General features: G+C 40.1%; 1 non-coding gene across 1 annotated transcript; it reads right to left on the bottom strand.

Annotated features, from left to right (window-relative positions):
* Window positions 1-1,361: 1,361 nt before the first annotated feature.
* Window positions 1,362-1,433, bottom strand: TRNAW-CCA (transfer RNA tryptophan (anticodon CCA)). The gene has a single exon. It is a non-coding gene; the product is annotated as a tRNA-Trp (tRNA).
* Window positions 1,434-19,551: the final 18,118 nt, after the last annotated feature.

Genomic DNA, 19,551 nt, shown 5'->3' with positions numbered 1-19,551 from the left:
GTTATAAAGGTTAGGTTGTAGTACTGGAATATTTAGTAATATATCTGCTTACATTAGTACCTAATAATGATGATAATATCCACTTACCTAATAATGATGATAACATACACAGGATTTTTTTTAAATGGCTCCTATGGTCCTCTCCTCCCAGCATCCACATCCTTTGATACATTTGTGTCCATTTGTACCTCCTCTTATCATCATGAGCAGTAGGAGTTCAGTTCAGTTGCTCAGTCGTGTCCGACTCTTTGTGACCCCATGAACCACAGCATGCCAGGCCTCCCTGTTCATCACCAACTGCCAGAGTCTACCCAAACCCATGTCCATTGAGTAGGTGATGCCATCCAACCATCTCATCCTCTGTCGTCCCCTTCTCCTCCTGCTCTCAATATTTCCCAGCATCAGGGTCTTTTCAAATGAATCAGTTCTTCTCATCAGATGGCCAAAGTATTGCAGTAGGAGTACCCAACTTTAAATCTGGGCTAACTGTCCCCTTACTTTAGATGATAGAAGTCATCACAAGTTCTGAGTTGAAGTTTCAAGATGTCTTACATACTTCTACTCTCTGTCTCTTCAAACATCACCACTACCGTGATAGGAAGTCCAGGCTAATCTGTTGGAGCATGAAAAGTGATGTGGATTAAAGTCCTTGCTGACCCAGCCAAGGCCATTCCAAAGCAACTAGCCAGCAGCTGACATACCAACTGTAGCATAACCAAGCCCTGTGGCACTTCCCACTGACCTCTAGTCTCTTCAGCAATAGCAAATGCTTGTTGTTTCAATCCACTAATTTTTTTAATATTTTGCTGACTGCTAAAACCTCTTTGAATGTTTAAATCATGGAGTTATTTAAAGGAATTCTGAAAAAAATATTAATCAGAATATAAGGTCTAAAAAGATTTCAGTGATTAAATAGATATTCAGTTACATGAAAAAGTGGCTTTTGTGTTCTGTGATGCATATATATATGACATGTTCATATATTTAGGTTATGAATATTCATATTAATATATTCACATAGTCTTACATTAAGCACAGGAACATTTTTCCTGGTATCTGAATCACTTGTTGTAAAGAAATAGTCATTCAGATCCTTGGGATTCAGATCCAAGGCTAAATTCCATTATGTACACTCATTATTATCATGGCCCAGAGCAGAGGCCCCTTTGCTCTTCACTTTCCTCAATATTTTTCCTATTTTTTGTAAGCTCGTACAGTTATGAGGTGAGGTGAGGTGAAGCCGCTCAGTCGTGTCTGACTCTTTGCGACCCCATGGGCTGTAGCCTACCAGCCTTCTCCGTCCATGGGATTCTCCAGGCAAGAATACTGGAGTGGGTTACCATTTCCTTCTCCAGGGGATCTTCCCGACCCAGGGATCGAACCTGGGTCTCCTGCATTGGAGGCAGACGCTTTAACCTCTGAGCCACCAGGGAAGCTAATCATGGGCAACTTACACCTTGTGCGTGTGTGCTAAGTTGCTTCAGTCGTATTACACGGCCCTGTGGACTAAAGCCTGCCAGACTCCTCTGTCCATGGGATTCTCCAGGCAAGAATACTGGAGTGGGTTTCCATTCCATCCTCCAGGGGATCCTCCCAACCCAGGGATTGAACCTGTGTCTCTTAAGTCTCCTGCACTGCCAGGTGTGTTCTTTACCACTAAGTACCACGTAACTGTGGTACTGTGAAGAAGGCTGAATGCTGAAGAATTGATGCGTTTGAACTGTGGTGTTGGAGAAGACTCTTGAGAGTCCCTTGGACTGCAAGGAGATCCAACCAGTCCATTCTGAAGGAGATCAACCCTGGGATTTCTTTGGAAGGAATGATGCTAAAGCTGAAGCTCCAGTACTTTGGCCACCTCATGCGAAGAGTTGACTCATTGGAAAAGACTCTGATGCTGGGAGGGATTGGGGGCAGGAGGAGCAGGGGACGACCGAGGATGAGATGGCTGGATGGCATCACTGACTCGATGAACGTGAGTCTGAGTGAACTCTGGGAGATGGTGATGGACAGGGAGGCCTGGCGTGCTGCGATTCATGGGGTCGCAAAGAGTCGAACACGACTGAGCAACTGAACTGAACTGAACTGAACCACCTAACTAAGAACAAATATATTCAGGAGAATTTTCATCAAAATAGTTATAAAAGGATACTGCTCTGCCCCCTCAATTTCCAATACTTTCAGCATTTCTTTAAAAGATGATTTCTAATTAAGAGATTCTGATAAAATTGTTCCATTGACCACATGCTACCACTGATGAGGAGCCCGTGAGAGAAGGACTATGGCTTGTCCTTGTACAGCTCTGTTTTAGATCCATTTTGGCCCATCTTGTTGACTGGATAAAAGATATTTTTCAGTAAATGATTTTCAGGCCCAAATCAGTCTACCAGCCCATTGACTCTTGGCCCAGTCTTCTACTATGGATTTAAACTGGACTGCTTCCTATATATCACAGCCTTCCTGCAGAACTGCACTCTTCTAAGGTCCCAGGCAGCCTGAGATTCAGAGAGTGGACCAGCTTCTTAAAATCACCTAAAGCCTTCTTGCCTAAGGCTGGCTCTGATGGGCCCAGCTTTCAGGGCTGGTTAAGGCTCTTTACTGAGGACATAGGACTTTGCTCTGCTCTGACATGACCGTGTTTCTCTTGGGGTCCCAGGTTCCACTGTCTCTTTTTACTTGACTATTGTGTCCCCTTTCCAGTCTGCCTTAACAGTCCCAGTTCTATCTGATGAATTCATAAAGATAAATAAAAATAGGCAGGGTTCCTGCATGCGCAGGTCTTGTTCTTGTTTTTAAAGTGGGATCAATTTTCAACTGGGCTTCCCAGGTGAATCCACCTCTCAATGCAAGAAACACAAGAGATCACCTAGGATATGGCAACCTGCTCCAGTATTCTTGCCTGGAAAATTCCATGGACAGAGGAGCCTGGCAGAGCTACAGTCCATGGGGTCACAGAGAGTCCCTACGCCTGAGCCACTGAGCATGCATGCACATAATTTTCAGCTGTGACTTTCTGTGTCCTATAGGAGTGGAAGCCTTCCATTAATGCTATCTTAAGGGATGACATTTCTGCAGGTAAACATGTGACCACAAATTGAAACTATTACTTATCATCCAACCCCCACCCTGTAAATGAGCACAACTGATCTGATAGTAAGGTCAGGAGGCACTCTGACTTGAATGTGAAAATCTAAATTTGTACAACTAAATCCAAATATTAATGCCATTCTCTTCAGAATACAAAAGTACTAAAAATACAAGTTAAAAGTGTTGACAAGGATGTGGAAAAATTGGTAACCTCATACACTGCTGGTAGGAATGTTGAGTGGCATAGCTGCTTTGGAAAATAATTTGTAACTTCCCTAAATAGTTAAGCCTATAATCATCATATAAATCAGAAATTCCTCAACAGAGTGTACTCCCAAGAGAAATAAGATCATGTGTCTACCCCCAAATTTGTACATAAATGTCCATAGCAGCATTGTTTATGATAACCAAAATCTTTATACAATTCAAATGTCCAGCAATTGATGAATGAATAAGTAAGATGTGGTATAACCACTGATGGAATATTGTTTGGTAATAAAAAAAATGTGAAGTACTGATAGATTCTACAGCATGGATGAACCTTGAAAACATAAAAAGTAAAAGAGGCCAAACACAAAAATAAGCATGTATTTTAAATTCCGTTTGTATAAAATATCCAGAACAGACAAATCTATAGAGACTGAAACAGATTACTAAGAAGGGCTGAGGAGGTTTGGTTGAAGGCTGAGTAGTGTAGCATTTATTTTGGGGACAATGAAAATGTTCTAAAATTAGTTGTGGTGATGGATGCTTGTTTGTGTGGATATATATTGAAAGCCATTGAAATGACGTATGGTGTGTGAATTATATCTCAGTAAACTGCTTTAAAAAATGAAACAAAATAAGCCTTTAAATGTTCAGAATATTCATTACAATTTTCCCTCAAATATTGAATTGTGCTAGTGAATTGCCATGATGGATAAAATGAGATTCAGGTTTTAAAGCCTATTACTGTAGTATAAAATAAGGCCCTGAGGTGTGAGAATTGAGTAGATTATATTGCCACCTGTGGCCCAGTGAAGTCTCTTTTCAAAGTGGAGAAGTCCCATAAATCTATCAGCCTGATTTTTCCCTATAGGACTTATTGGCATGAATCAAGTACAAAGCCCCTGAAATGTTTCTTACAATCATCTACCTGAGAGTCAACCTTTTTAGCTGCTAATCCAACTTTAATTGCTCTTGACATAGGTGAAATTAGGGAACACAACAAATACAATGTAGGATGATCCTTCAAATCTAGGAAGGTTCACCATCAACAAGATTTTACTGTCTGAGTAAATATATATATATATTAGATATAGGTATTTAGTAAAGTGTTTCATATGTATACATATATATATGTAGTACATATACATTATATATATATATATTTACTTATTTATATATTCTTTACCATTCATATTATTGTTCAGTCTCTCAATCACAGCTGACTCTTTGCAACCTCATGGACTGCAGCACACCAAGTTTCCCTGCCTTTCACTAACTCCTGAAGCTTTCTAAAACTCATGTCCATTAAGTCAGTGATGCCATCCAGCTGCCTTGTCCTCTATCATCCCTTTCTCCTCCTGCCTTCAGTCTTTCCCAGCATCAGTCTCTTCTCTAATGAAGCAGCTTTATGCATCAGGTGGCCAAAGTATTGAACTTCAGCATCAGCATCAGTCCTTACAATGAATATTCAGGGTTGATTTCCTTTAGGATTGACTGGTTTGGTATCCTTGCAGTCCAAGGGACTCTCAGGAGTCTTCTCCAACACCACAGTTCAAAAGCATCAATTCTTCAGTGCTCAGCCATGGTAAACAATCGGGTGGTCCTAGTGGTAAAGAACCTACCTGCCAAGGGAAGAGACACAGGAGACTTGGGTTCGATCCCTGGGTCAGGAAGATCCCCTGGAGGAGGGAATGGCAACGCATTCCAGTATTCTTGCCTGGAGAATCCCACTGACAGAGGAGCCTTAAAAGCTATGGTCCATAGGGTCACAAAGAGTTGGACACAACTGAAGCAACTTAGCATTCACATGTATGCATGCACACACACATATATACACATATACATACTTGGTTGGTGTATCCTAAAGGATGGTGACCTTCCTTTATAAAAAATTGTGCAACTTTAAAGTCAAGCTATTGTCCTTAGTAAAGACAGTGTGTGATCCTCTTGGGGGAGCTAGAGTGAGACCAGAGGATGGGGATAAGAGAGGTGCCGTAACAACCCAGTGTGCCCTTCTTATGGAGGATTAAACCTGTACAGCTACAACCCATTATTCTCATTCCTATTACAGTGAATCGATCTTTATTTTGTGTTCTCAAGAAAAGTTTGTCGTCAGTTAATATTGGGTTTTAAATAGCAAATCTTGGCTTTAGTGCTTTGTTGGTAATCTCTCTGATTTCTTCATACCATCTTCGTTGGGGGCTGCCATGTCCCGGGGATATAGAACCTTTAGTGTTCCAGGAGACTATCTTCATCCAAGATTTAGTTAAATCTGTGGACGCAGATCTATCTCATCAGCCTTGAAGTCAGAGATAACTAGAGGTTCTGTCTGTTGATGTCTCTTCTCTGATATTAGTCATTTGTCAGTTTTAAAGTTTTTATTTCTCTAATCTAAGACCACCAGCCTTGTACTAGCATCTTATCTGACATGGGGTCATTGGATGCTATTCTTGTACCTTGGAAGATTATAGTCTGTGCAGAGGGTGTGGTGATGTGTATGTGTGTGCATGTGTGTGTTTGTTAGACAGAGAGAGAGAGGAATATATTAAGAAAAGCAAAGTTATTAAGCAGTGTAGTAATATAATTCACTCAGTTTATAGTCACAAAAGCTAACCTTATAATCATCTTAGTTGGGAGATGATACAGAATAAGCCACGGGTTTCTCTAAATCTCATTTTTCTAATCTGAAAAATCAGCAAAAATAGTGAATCAGTTACAGCCTTGTCCTGAAGATAAAATATGTAAGATACATGAAATTACTGTAAATATAAGGCAGTCTTTTACAACACTAATTTATGTGACCCCTGGTTCAGATGGTATGTGTATTAAAGGTTCAGAAGAGGGAAGAGCAGCCTTTCACACTGTGTGGGTCCTAACCAGTGCTCCGCTTCCATCCTCATGAATGTGGTGTCCTATATTTTAATTATTTTCCTTCACAAAAATAAAGTCTCTCTTCAAGCTGTTTCAAACCATGGAGCAGCCAGGGCAGGCTCTGAGCATCCCACAGTGTGAATCAGCCAAGTACTTCCTTTTCTCTCTGCATTTTCAATAGAATGCAGGCAGCTGACCCTCTGAGAACAGGCTCCAACTATAAGCTCAATTATGCGAAATATGCACCCTGGGGCACTTGCAGCTGCCAATGGAGGAAATTTGGGAAATTAGATTGAGAAATTGGATTGAAGTTGTAAGCACTGCCAATTTGCATTTTCCAAAGCTTCTAGAGACTGAGACTACCACTTAAAGGATTAATGGGTAAATGTGTTGACTCCCTTGCAAGATTTTTGCTGGTATTAAATAAATTTCTTAACTAAGGACCCAGTCCCTTTCACGAAAGTAGCATTGCACTGGCTTGAATGCATGCAAACAACCCATAACCTTGTTCCATTGAGGCAGCCAAAATATGACCGTCAGTGAAGCAGGACAGAAACCTATTATATGTTGCTTTAAGATTTGACTACTTGAAAAAAAAAAAAAAAAGATTTGACTACTTGAGCAAAATATCTGCCTTTTGCCTGAGGCTAGATTATGCTGCAAAAATGTGCCCTAATCCAAAATGGTTAATTCTAAACTGGATCTTAAGACGTGAATGGAGATTTCTACTGCAGACACCCTAATATATTATAAAACCAGCAGATGATTTTGGGGGGATTTTGAGGCACGTTACTCAGATTTCCTATTCCTGACCATCAGTGATGGTCTTTACATCAATCAAAAAACAATCCCTCCAGGCTCCTCTGTCCATGGGATTCTCTAAGCAAGAATCCTGGAGCGGGTTACCATGCCCTCCTCCAGGGGATTGTCGCAACCCATCTCCTGCATTGGCATTAGTGCCGCTAGGGAAACCCGTCCTCACTCCTACTTCTAATTGAAAAAACACACCAAGAAAAGATCTAGTATAAGCCATTTACCCCGCATGTGTGCTGTGTGCTCAGTGGCTTCAGTTGTGTCAAACAGTTTGCAACTCCACAGATTGTAGACTCCCAGGCTCCTAAATCCATGGGATTTTCTAGGCAAGAATTCTTGAGTGGGTTCCATGCCCTCCTCCAGGGGATCTTCCCAACCCAGGGATTGAACCCAAATCTCCTGCATCTTCTACATTTCAGGTGGATTCATTACCCACTAAGTCAGTCACCTGGGAAGCCCTTATCCTGTATCATGACTTTCAGTTAGGAAGGTGGAATCACTGTGAAAGCATGAGTTTTACTTTGAGTGTCAACTGAAATCAGTGGTGATGATCTGGGAGTACTTCATTAAGAGAGATTCTGAGGTCATTTCTACACTCAAAGTGGGTTTCTTGTTGGAAAGTAAAGTGCTCTGAAGGAGGTGCAAGGATCAATCATCAAGGACTACTCTAAGTTTCAGTTCAGTTCAGTTGCTCAGTAGTATCTGACTCTTTGCGATCCCATGAATCACAGCACGCCAGGCCTCCCTGTCCATCACCAACTCCTGGAGTTCACTCAGATTCACATCCATCGAGTCAGTATTGCCATCCAGCCATCTCATCCTCTGTCGTCCCCCTCTCCTCCTGCCCCCAATCCCTCCCAGCATCAGAGTCTTTTCTAATGAGTCAACTCTTCGCATGAGGTGGCCAAAGTACTGGAGTTTCAGTTTTAGCATCATTCCTTCCAAAGAAATCCCAGGGCTGATCTCCTTCAGAATGGACTGGTTGGATCTCCTTGCAGTCCAAGGGACTCTCAAGAGTCTTCTCCAACACCACAGTTCGAAAGCATCAATTCTTCGGCGCTCTGCCTTCTTCACAGTCCAACTCTCACATCCATACATGACTAGAGGAAAAACAATAGCCTTGATTAGACGGAACTCAGTCGGCAATGTCTCTGCTTTTAAATTTGCTATCTAAGTTGGCCGTAACTTTTCTTCTAACGAGTAAGTGTCTATTAATTCCATGGCTGCAGTCACCATCTGCAGTGATTTTGGAGCCCAAAAAAATAAAGTCTGACACTGTTTCCACTGTTTCCCCATCTATTTCTCATGAAGTGATGGGACCGGATGCCATGATCTTCATTTTCTGAATGTTGAGCTTTAAGACAACTTTTTCACTCTCCTCTTTCACTTTCATCAAGAGGCGTTTTAGTTCCTCTTCACTTTCTGCCATAAGGGTGGTGTCATCTGCATATCTGAGGTTATTGATACTTCTCCCGGCAATCTTGATTCCAACCTGTGCTTCTTCCAGTCCAGCGTTTCTCATGATGTACTCTGCATATAGGTTAACTAAGCAGGGTGACAATATACAGCCTTTACATACTCCTTTTCCTATTTGGAACCAGTCTGTTGTTCTATGTCCAGTTCTAACTGTTGCTTCCTGAGCTGCCTACAGACTTCTCAAGAGGCAGGTTAGATGGTCTGGTATTCCCATCTCTCTCAGAATTTTCCACAGTTTATTGTGATCCACACAGTCAAAGGCTTTGGCTTAGTCAATAAAGCAGAAATAAATGTCTTCCTGGAACTCTCTTGCTTTTTCGATGATCCAACAGATGTTGGCAATTTGATCTCTGGTTCCTCCACCTTTTCTAAAACCAGCTTGAACATCAAGGAGTTCACTGCCCACATATTGCTCAAGCCTGGCTTGGAGAATTTTGAGCATTACTTTACTAGTATGTGAGATGAGTGCAATTGTGTGGTCGTTTAAACATTCTTTGGCATTGTCTTTCTTTGGGATTGGAATGAAAACTGACCTTTTTCAGTTCTGTGGCCACTGCTGAGTTTTCCAAATTTGCTGGCATATTGAGTGCAACACTTTCACAAAATCATCTTTCAGGATTTGAAACAGCTCAACTGGAATTCCATCACCTCCACTAGCTTTGTTCGTAGTGATGCTTTCTAAGGCCCACTTGACTTCACATTCCAGGATGTCTGGCTCTAGATGAGTGATCACACCATCATGATTATCTTGGTCATGAACATCTTTTTTGTACAGTTTTTCTTAATATCATCTGCTTCTGTTAGGTCCATACCATTACTGTCCTTTATCGAGCCCATCTTTGCATGAAATGTTCCCTTGGTATCTCTAATTTTCTTGAAGGGATCTCTAGTCTTTCCCGTTCTGTTCTTTTCCTCTATTTCTTTGCATTGATCGCTGAAGAAGGCTTTCTTATTTCTTCTTGCTATTCTTTGGAACTCTGCCTTCAGATGCTTATATCTTTCCTTTTCTCCTTTGCGTTTCACTTTTCTTCTTTTCACAGCTATTTGTAAGGCCTCCTCAGACAGCCATTTTGCTTTTGTGCATTTCTTTTCCATGGGGATGGTCTTCATCCCTGTCTCCTGTACAATGTCATGAACCTCATTCCATAGTTCATCAGGCACTCTATCTATCAGATCTAGGCCCTTAAATCTATTTCTCACTTCCACTGTATAATCATGAGGGATTTGGTTTTTGGTCATACCTGAATGGTCTAGCAGTTTTCCCTACTTTTTTCAACTTAAGTCTGAATTTGGTAATAAGGAGTTCATGATCTGAGCCACAGTCAGCTCCTGGTCTTGTTTTTGTTGACTCTATAGAGCTTCTCTTTCTTTGGCTGCAAAGAATATAATCAATCTGATTTCACTGTTGACCATCTGGTGATGTCCATGTGTAGTCTTCTCTTGCATTGTTGAAAGAGGGTGTTTGCTATGATGAGTGCATTTTCTTGGCAAAACTCTATTAGTCTTTGCCCTGCTTCATTCCGCATTCCAAGGCCAAATTTGCCTGTTACTCCAGGTGTTTCTTGACTTCCTACTTTTGCATTCCAGTCCCCTATAATGAAAAGGACATCTTTTTGGGCGTTAGTTCTAAAAGGTCTTGTAGGTATTCATAGAACCATTCAACTTCAGCTTCTTCAGCATTACTGGTTGGGGCATAGACTTAGATTACTGTGATATTGAATGGTTTGCCTTGGAGATGAACAGAGATCATTCTGTCGTTTTTGAGATTGCATCCAAGTACTGCATTTCGGACTCTTTTGTTGACCATGATTGCTACTCCATTTCTTTTGAGGTGTTCCTGCCCGCAGTAGTAGACATAATGGTCTTCTGAGTTAAATTCACCCATTGCAGTCCATTTTTGTTTGCTGATTCCTAGAATGTCGACATTCACTCTTGCCATCTGTTTGACCACTTCCAATTTGCCTTGATTCATGGACCTGACATTCCAGGTTCCTATGCAGTATTGTTCTTTACAGCATCGGATCTTGCTTCTATCACCAGTCACATCCACAGCTGGGTATTGTTTTTGCTTTGGCTTCATCCCTTCATTCTTTCTGGAGTTATTTCTCCAGTGATCTCCAGTAGCATATTGGGCACCTACTGACCTGGGGAATTCTTCTTTCAGTATCCTATCATTTTGCCTTTTCATACTGTTCATGGGGTTCTCAAGGCAAGAATATTGAAGTGGTTTGCCATTCCCTTCTCCAGTGGACCACATCCCTTATTCTCAAAACAATCTGTAATCTCTTAGAACTCTAAGCCAAACTTTAAAGGAACATTAGTCTTTTTTCATGATTCATTAGTGGGAAATAGGTGAATCCTGTGTTGACACAGCTCTCTCAGTGGCACAAGATAAGAGTTTTTCACATGCATTCACACCAACATAATTCTACTTGGAGGGAAAAGACTGGCCTTTATTTACTGAAATTTATTACATTTAGTTTTAGTTCACATCTTACTTTCAAAGTAGAAAATTTTATTTCTTCAATTTTTGTCACCCCATAAGAAATATTCCTGTAAAATTTCTGGTATGAGGTCTTTCCACTTCAGTATGAATTAGAGTGGGTGATATCTGATCTTTAGAATGGGAAATAGGTTTCAACCTGGATGCCTCCACTGATCACTAGAGGCAGCCTGGGGTAATGTACTGAGGAAGATAGGAAACTATGTTCCAGGTGGGGCAGGGATGAAGGAATCCATCAGTTGACTATCAACGTCTACCATAGGCATAAGAATGGAGGAGTGGAAGCTGATGTCTTATATCACTGGCTAGTAAGAATGTATTATTGAATGTAAAGAACACCCAAGACTTGTCTCTACACTAACCTTTGCTTCTAACACATTGTCTGATAATGGTGAGTGATGTTACCACTGATCAAGATAATCTCCAAAATAAAGAAATGCAAAAAGGCAAAATAGTTGTCTGAGGAGGACTTACAAATAGCTGACAAAAGTGAAGGGCTAAGGAGAAAAGGAAAGATATACCCATTTGAATGCAGAGTTCCAAAGAACAGCAAGGAGAAATAAGAAAGCCTTCCTTAGTGATCAATGCAAAGGAATAGGGAAAAACAATAGAGTGGGAAAGACCAGAGATCTCTTCAAGAGAAATACCATTAGAGATATCAAGGGAACATTTCATGCAATGATGGCACAATAAAGGAGCTCCACACAGAAATGGTGTGGAGCTAAAATAAGCAGAAGATATTAAGAAGAGGTGGCAGGAATACACAGAAGAACTACACAAAAGAGATCTTCATGACCCAGATAATCACCATGGTGTGATCACTCACCTAGAGCCAGACATCCTGGAATGTGAAGTCAAGTGGGCCTTAGGAAGCATCACTACGAACAAAGTTAGTGGAGATGATGGAATTCCAGTTGAGCTATTTCAAATCGTGAAAGATGATGCTGTTAAAATGCTGTACTCAATATGCCAGCAAATTTGGAAAATTCAGCAGTGGCCATAGGACTAGAAAAGATCAGTTTTCATTCCAATCCCAAAGAAGGCAATGCCAAAGAATGTTCAAACTACCACATAACTGTGCTCATCTCACACACTAGCAAAGTAATGCTCAAAATTCTCCAAGCAAGGCTTCAACAGTATGTGAACTCTGAACTTCCAGATGTTCAAGCTGGATTTAGAAAAAGCAGAGGAACCAGAGATCAAATTGCCAACATCCATTGCATCATTGAAAAAGCATGAGAGTTCCAGAAAAACATCTACTTCTGCTTCATTGACTATGACAAAGCCTTTGACTGTGTGGATCACAACAAACTGGAAAATTCTTGAAGAGATGGGACTATCAGGCCACCTGACCTGCCTCCCTAGAAATCTTTTATGCAGGTCAACAAGCAACAGTTAGAATTGTACATGGAGCAATAGACTGGTTCCAAATTGGGAAAGGAGTACATCAAGGCTGTATATTGTCACCCTGCTTATTTAACTTATATGCACAGTACATCATAAGGATTGCTGGACTGGATGAAGCACAAGGTGGAATTAAGATTTCTGGGAGAAATATCAACAACCTCAGATATGCAGATGACACCACACTTTGGCAGAAAGTGAAGAACTAAAGAGCTCCTTCATGAAAGTGAAAGAAGAGAGTGAAAAAGTTGGCTTAAAACTCAACATTCAGAAAACTAAGATATGGCATCTGGTGGCATCACTTCATGGCAAATAGATGGGGAAACAGTGGAAACAGTGACAGCCTTTATTTTGAGGGGCTCCAAAATCACTGCAGATGGTGACTGCAGCCATGAAATTAAAAGATGCTTGCTCCTTGGGAGAAAAGTTTTGACCAACATAGACAGCATATTAAAAAGCAGAGACGTTAGTTTGCTAACAAAGATCTGTCTAGTCAAAGCTGTGGCTTTTCCAGTAGTCATGTATGGATGTGGGATTTGGACTATAAAGAAAGCTGAGGCCCGAAGAATTGATGCTTTTAACTGTGATGTTGGAGAAGACTCTTGAGAGTCCCTTGGACTGCAAGGAGATCCAACCAATCCATCCTAAAGGAAATCAGTGCTGAATATTCATTGGAAGGACTGACGCTGAAACTGAAACGCTAATATGCAGAAATGATTCATTTGAAAACACCCTGATGCTGGGAAAGATTAAAGGTGGGTGAAGAAAGGGATGACAGAGGATTAGATGTTTGGATGGTATCACTACTAATGGACATGAGGTTGAGTAAACTCTGGGAGTTGGTAATGGACTGAGAGGTCTGGCATGCTGCAGTCAATGGGGCTGCAAAGAGTCGGGCATGAATGAGCGACTGGACTGAACTGAACTGATATTACCATTTGAGCTTTAATCAGTAAGTATTAGAAGGCTGTTTACTAATACATAATATCATAGGATATTTTTTATGGTCTTTTACATTTTATTCTAATAAAATTTCAGGCTTATAAAAAGTTATAAGTGTTGTACAAAGAAGGTGTATATATCATTTCCAAATATTAATATGGTCTCTCTTGTTTTCCCTTTCTGTGTGCATACACATACAACTGTGTTGACACTGTTACTTGCTCCCTCTTCATGCCTCCCTCTGCCTTCCCTTCTCTCTCTTTTTCTCTTTCACGTGTTTATATATCTGCCTGTAATCTATCTCTACAGATGCTTATGCTGCTGCTGCTAAGTCACTTCAGTCGTGTGCGACTCTGTGCGACACCATAGACAGCAGCCCACCAGGCTCCCCCATCCCTGGGATTCTCCAGGCAAGAATACTGGAGCGAGTTGCCGTTTCCTTCTCCAATGCATGAAAGTGAAAGTGAAGTTGCTCAGTTGTGTCCAAATCTTAGCAACCCCATGGACTGCAGCCCACCAGGCTCCTCTGTCCATGGGATTTTCCAGGCAAGAGTACTGGAGTGGGGTGCCATTGCCTTCTCCAACACATGCTTATACATGTGTGTATTTTTTTAAACTTTCAAATAATTAAAAATAGAACTACCATATGATCTGGTGGTCCCACTTCTGGGTATATATCCAAAAGACATGAAATCAGTATCTGTACTCCCATGTTTTTTGCATCATTGTTCAGAATACCAAGACATGGAAACATCCTAAGTGCCCCTTGATGGAAGGATGAATGTGATATAGATCTATCTATATCTGTATCTATGATGGGACATTATTCAATCCTAAAAAGGGACAAAATTCTTCCATTTGCAGCAACCTGAATGAACATGGAAGACATTACACTAAGTGTAATGTCAGAGACAGAAATACAAATACTGTGTTATCTCACTTGTATATGAAATCTAAGAAAGTCTATCTCACAGACATATCTTATTTACCACTATTTTACATACTAGTTTTAACATCTATTAATGAATTTTGCTTGAAAAAATATTTATAATGATTATTGCCAGTTGACAATTTTCTATACTTACTACTTAGATTTTTACGATATACTAAGAAAGAACTTTTCATTTATTTATATAGAAGTGGACTCATTAATTATTTTAGTATATGGGTTAGCAATTCTCTACTATCATTATATTTTTAAATATGCTCAAATGATCTCAGATTTAGCAAATGGTGTCCATGAAGCTGGTACTCTTTGAATATTTCTTTACTTTATGGCACAAAATAATATTCTAGCATATCTTGTTCTGTTCTACCCTATCTCTGAAATCAACCACTTCTCCACAGTTTCCTAGATTCTTTTTTAAATTAATTTTTATTGAAGTATAGTTGCCTTACAATATTGTATTAGTTTGTAATCCTAGATTCTTTAAATAGAAAATGATATAAGAAATCAAGATCAGTGCTCCGTGTTACTTGAGGATCACTGCTTCTAAGCTCTCTTAATGCACAGAGTTGGTAACTATATGTACATACAAATACGTATACACAGGTACATAAAAACTCATGCATTTATACCTCTATGTATTTCTCAATTTGTCTATATTTATTGATGTATCTATATACATACAAGCCTACATACACACATGCACACATATATATATGAATATGCATACTGAACAAAACATCTAAAATTATATTAAAATCATAAGTTCATACTGATACTACCAACTCCAGTGACATACTAGAGTTCATAATGTTCTTCTCCCTTTCAAACACTTCTTATGACAATGAGCAACCTGCCTCCAATTTGCTACAATATAGTTGCTTAATTTGCTTAGCCTCAGAAAACACAGAAAGTTGTTTTCAGAATTGTTAACCCATCATTTTGTGAAAAAGAAACCTAACCAAAGTCCAACATATTTTAGAACTAATTTTGTCTTTAGCCTGAGGCATATAATCTAAATACTGAAAAGTTGAAAAGTTACCTGATTTAGTTTTTTTTTTCCCCCCTCTTTGTAATGTGGTTACATTATTTCTCCAGATAGAGCCTGTAAAATGCTTCTAGTTGTACTGTGTTTCAGAAATCCCCTCATACACATTATTTTTTTTTTGTTTTTGAGAATTTGAAACATTCACAGTATTGTAAAATTCAGTGTTCAAAATGGTATGTTCAGAGAAGCATCATGTCCCGTCTTATACTTCTGTACTTTCCAGCTTTCTTGCCCATATCATGTAAGTGACTGAAATTATGGATCTGTGGTTTATATTCCTGTGTTTTTTATATGTATAATTAAAAAATACAGGCATATTTTCTCATTTCCCTGTCTTCCTTACACAAAGAACAGCATACTTCATACAGTCATCTGTATTTTGATTTTTTCACTAAATTGTTTATCTGAAAAATTACTCCATGTTACAGAGATCTTTCTCATTCCAATTATTTTATTCTGGCTATATTTTACTATATTTTGTGACTATACCACCAATTACTGAACTGTTTTTTCTATGTATTAGCACATAAGATGTTGTCAGTATTTTGCATTTTTAATCAACATTGCAATGCATACCCCCTTACACATGAATTTTCCTTTTTTAGGAGATATATCTTCAGAGTAAATTCGTAGAAATTGGATTTTTAGGCCTCAATGTGAGCACACATGTCTTTTTGTTGAAAATGAAAATTTTTTCTCTATAAGTTTATCAGCAAAGTTTATTTCAAATAGCATCACATGAGTATCAGAGTGACTGCTTCTCCACATCTCCACCAGCAAAGTATTATATATTGTGTGTGGGTGCATGCTTGCTCAGTCATTTCAGTCATGTCTGACACTTTGCAACCCTAGGGACTGTAGCCTGCCAGGCACCTCTGTCCATGGGATTCTCCATGCAAGAGTACTGGAGTGGGTTGCCAGGCCCTCCTCCAGGGTATTTTGCTGCCCCAGGGATTGAACCGATGTCTTCTGCATCTTCTTCATCCTAGGCAGATTCTTTACCACTAAGCCACCCCACAAGCCCATTATATATCACCATATTTATTTTATTCTTGCCAATCTGATATATAAGAAATGGTAACCCAGCACAGTTTTATTTTCTGTTTTGCCAGTATGAGAGAGATTAAATATAGTTTCATATCTTTATACATTTCCTGAGAATTATTTGAAGATGTGTATTGCCTCTTCTTTGTCATACTTTGGGCAATTTGTCAAACGTATTCAGAGTTCTTTACATCAAGAATATTAATTCATTTGAGATATACATTGCAAATATTGTTTTCACCTGTGTTTTTAATTTGGATATAAGAAAATGTTGCCATTCAATTACTATTATGATGTTAAATTAATTAATATTCTATTCTACTGAATCTAGACATGGAAAGACCTCAAATATAATGACTAATGCCACTAAATAAATTGGAAAATTGAGCTTCAAAGAGACCAAATTGTCCAAAATCAATATATAATGTGCGTGTATAGAAACAGCTGTGTTATTCTCTCAGTCTTTTCCCATTCTTTGCCACTCCACGGACTGTAGCCCTCCAGGCTCTGTCCATGGGATCCTCCAGGCAAGAATACTGGAGTGGGTTGCCATGCCCTATTCCAGGGGATAAAAACAGATAAATACACACATATATACACATTTTACATATACATGTATAAAAAAAACCATATACATTTAAACTTTTATTTTTTTAACGCAGGGCCCAATCCCCAGCAGTGCCTAGACCTTGAAGTACAAAGAGGTTGGGGCTGGACCCCTTTCCCTTCCCTCCTCCTCCTCCTCCCTCCACCCCCAGGCTCTTCAGGCACCCACAGGTGCCCACAGGTACCCACAGGTACTGACGACTGTCCTCATCAACCAGTTCTTCCACTGGCTCAGGAGCTTCTGGGACCATGAGGCATTGCGTGGCAGATGGATAGCCACGTGTTGGTAGGCGGGGTTGTCGAGTGAGGGCGAGTTGCAGGGCACATGAACCATCACGTGCGGTGGGCGGGGTCATCCAGGAGGGCGTGAGGAGGTGGGCTGCATGCAGCTGACAGTTTCCTTTCTCTCCTGTGGAGCTGTGAAGGGTTGGTAGCTACCTGTCCATGCTGGCCTGTTTCATGCTCCCCAGCGAGGTCTTGTCGCGGGCCACTGGCCAGAGCACACCCTCCAGCCACTGGGATTGTCCAGCTTGTTCCTGTTCACAGGTCTGTGCTGAGCCACGAGGCCATGGTCTGATGGCCAGTGTCCGCAGTGCGTCCTTGACAGCGCTGGGCCGAAGCCCCTATGCAGGCAGGGCCAGGAAGTGGCCCACCACGTGGCAGGACAGGTAAGCGGCAATTAGATAAATGTAACCATAAATGTTTATATTTAAACTTATTAAACTGGTTGTTCCTGAGGATACGGTGATGAGGATAATCAGAGATGATTGACCTTGTCAGCAAAGTTATTGTGACTATTTCTAATGGAGTAAGAAATGAGCTACCACTTAAAGTATGTGTTAATTAGGAGATGATTGAAGGAGAGTAGAATCGTAGACCAAAAAGAAGACACTGTGTCTGTGGAGGACAGTGATTGTAAGGAGCAGAGGCAGACAAGCTAGTTGGGAGAGAGAAAGGGCAGAAGGGTATGTGAGGGGCCTGTAGAGAGAGAGAGTGGCTAATTGATGTGGTTCTTGAAGCAAAAATTAAATCACTTAAAGTGAAGAAAGGGAGACGACAAGATCTTGTTTTGCTTTGTCAGCAACCAGATTATTTGTCAAATGAAGAATTGATAGAGTGGGACTAACTTAAAAATATATGTATTGAAGTCTAGTTGATTTATAGTGTGTTGATTTCTGCTGTGTGGCAAAGTAATTCAGTTATGTACGTGTATACATTATTTTTCATATTCTTTTCCATGATGGTTTGTCACAGGGTATTGAATGTAGTTCCCTGTGCTATACTATAGGACCTTTTTAAAAATCCATCTTATATATGTAATAGTTTGCATGTGCTACTTCCAAACTCCAAGCCCAGCTCTCCCCTACTCTCTTCCCAGTTGTCAACAAGTCTGTTCTCTATGTCTGTGAACCTGTTTCTACTTCATAGATACATTCATTTGTGTCATATTTTAGATTCTACAGTTTACTGATATGGTATTTATCTTTCTCATTCTTCAGTTAGCATGATAATCTCTAGGTCTATCCCTGTTGCTGGAAGTGGCGTTATTTCATTCTTTTTTATGGCTGAGTAGTATTCCATTGTGTATATATGCCACATCTTTATCCATTCCTTTGTCAGCGGGTGTTTAGGCTGTTTCCATGTTTTGGTTGCCTTGAACAGTACTGTTACGAACATAGGGGAACATGCATCTTTCTGAAATATGGTTTTGTCTGGATATATGCCCAGGAGTGGGGTTGCTGGATTACATGGCCAATCTGTTCTTAGTTTTTTGAGGATACTCCATACTGTTTTCTATAGTAGCTGCACCAATTTATATTCAGAGTGGGGCATACTTGAATTGAGGTAATCGATTCAGAAACTCTTGATCCAAGCAAAGTTTTTACTGATGTGTTTATGATATAGATTCTTTAATCAAAATTTAGCTTTGAGTTCTTTCTGTGTGTCATGTCCTGGATTCTGGGCTAGAAGTAGAAAGATGTAGATAGCTATAAACAATATTTAAGTGCTATAATGTACAGTACACCTTTATAAATTGTATGTGAAGTGTAAGGAGGCTATTTTTAGGATGACACTCAAGTTTCTGGCTTGTGAAAGCAAAACATACTTCCCTTGTAGCTCAGCTGATAAAGAATCTGCCTGCAATGCAGGAGACCCAGGTTCGATCCCTGGGTTAGGAAGATCCCCTGGAGAAGGGAAAGAATACTCTGGTATTCTGACCTAGAGAATTCCATGAACTATGTAGTCCATGGGGTTGCAAAAAGTTGGACATGACTGAGGGAATTTCACTTCACTTCACTATGTTTGGGGAGGAAATTCAAGTCTTTGGACTGGACATTTTGAGAATTTATAAAGTTATTGAGACAGTGTTCGGAAGATGTCAAAGATGCACCTAGTCAAATGAATTCAGAGTGCAAGAGATTTGTGTGTCAGAGATGCAGGCCAGCTTATGAGTTGCCTGCAAATAGTTGGTATTCAACAGTGTTGGTAGGTAAGATCGTCTAGGGAGAGTGAATATAATAGGAGGAAAAGAGCAGAGCTTGTATTTAGCCTTGAGGGGCAGCAGCATGAAATGACTGGGGGGAGGGGAGTGAGCTTGGCCAGATA

Source organism: Budorcas taxicolor, chromosome 23 (genome assembly GCF_023091745.1).
Source record: "Budorcas taxicolor isolate Tak-1 chromosome 23, Takin1.1, whole genome shotgun sequence".
Classification (NCBI taxonomy): Eukaryota; Metazoa; Chordata; class Mammalia; order Artiodactyla; family Bovidae; genus Budorcas; species Budorcas taxicolor.
This window is presented reverse-complemented; position numbering and strand designations above follow the sequence as displayed.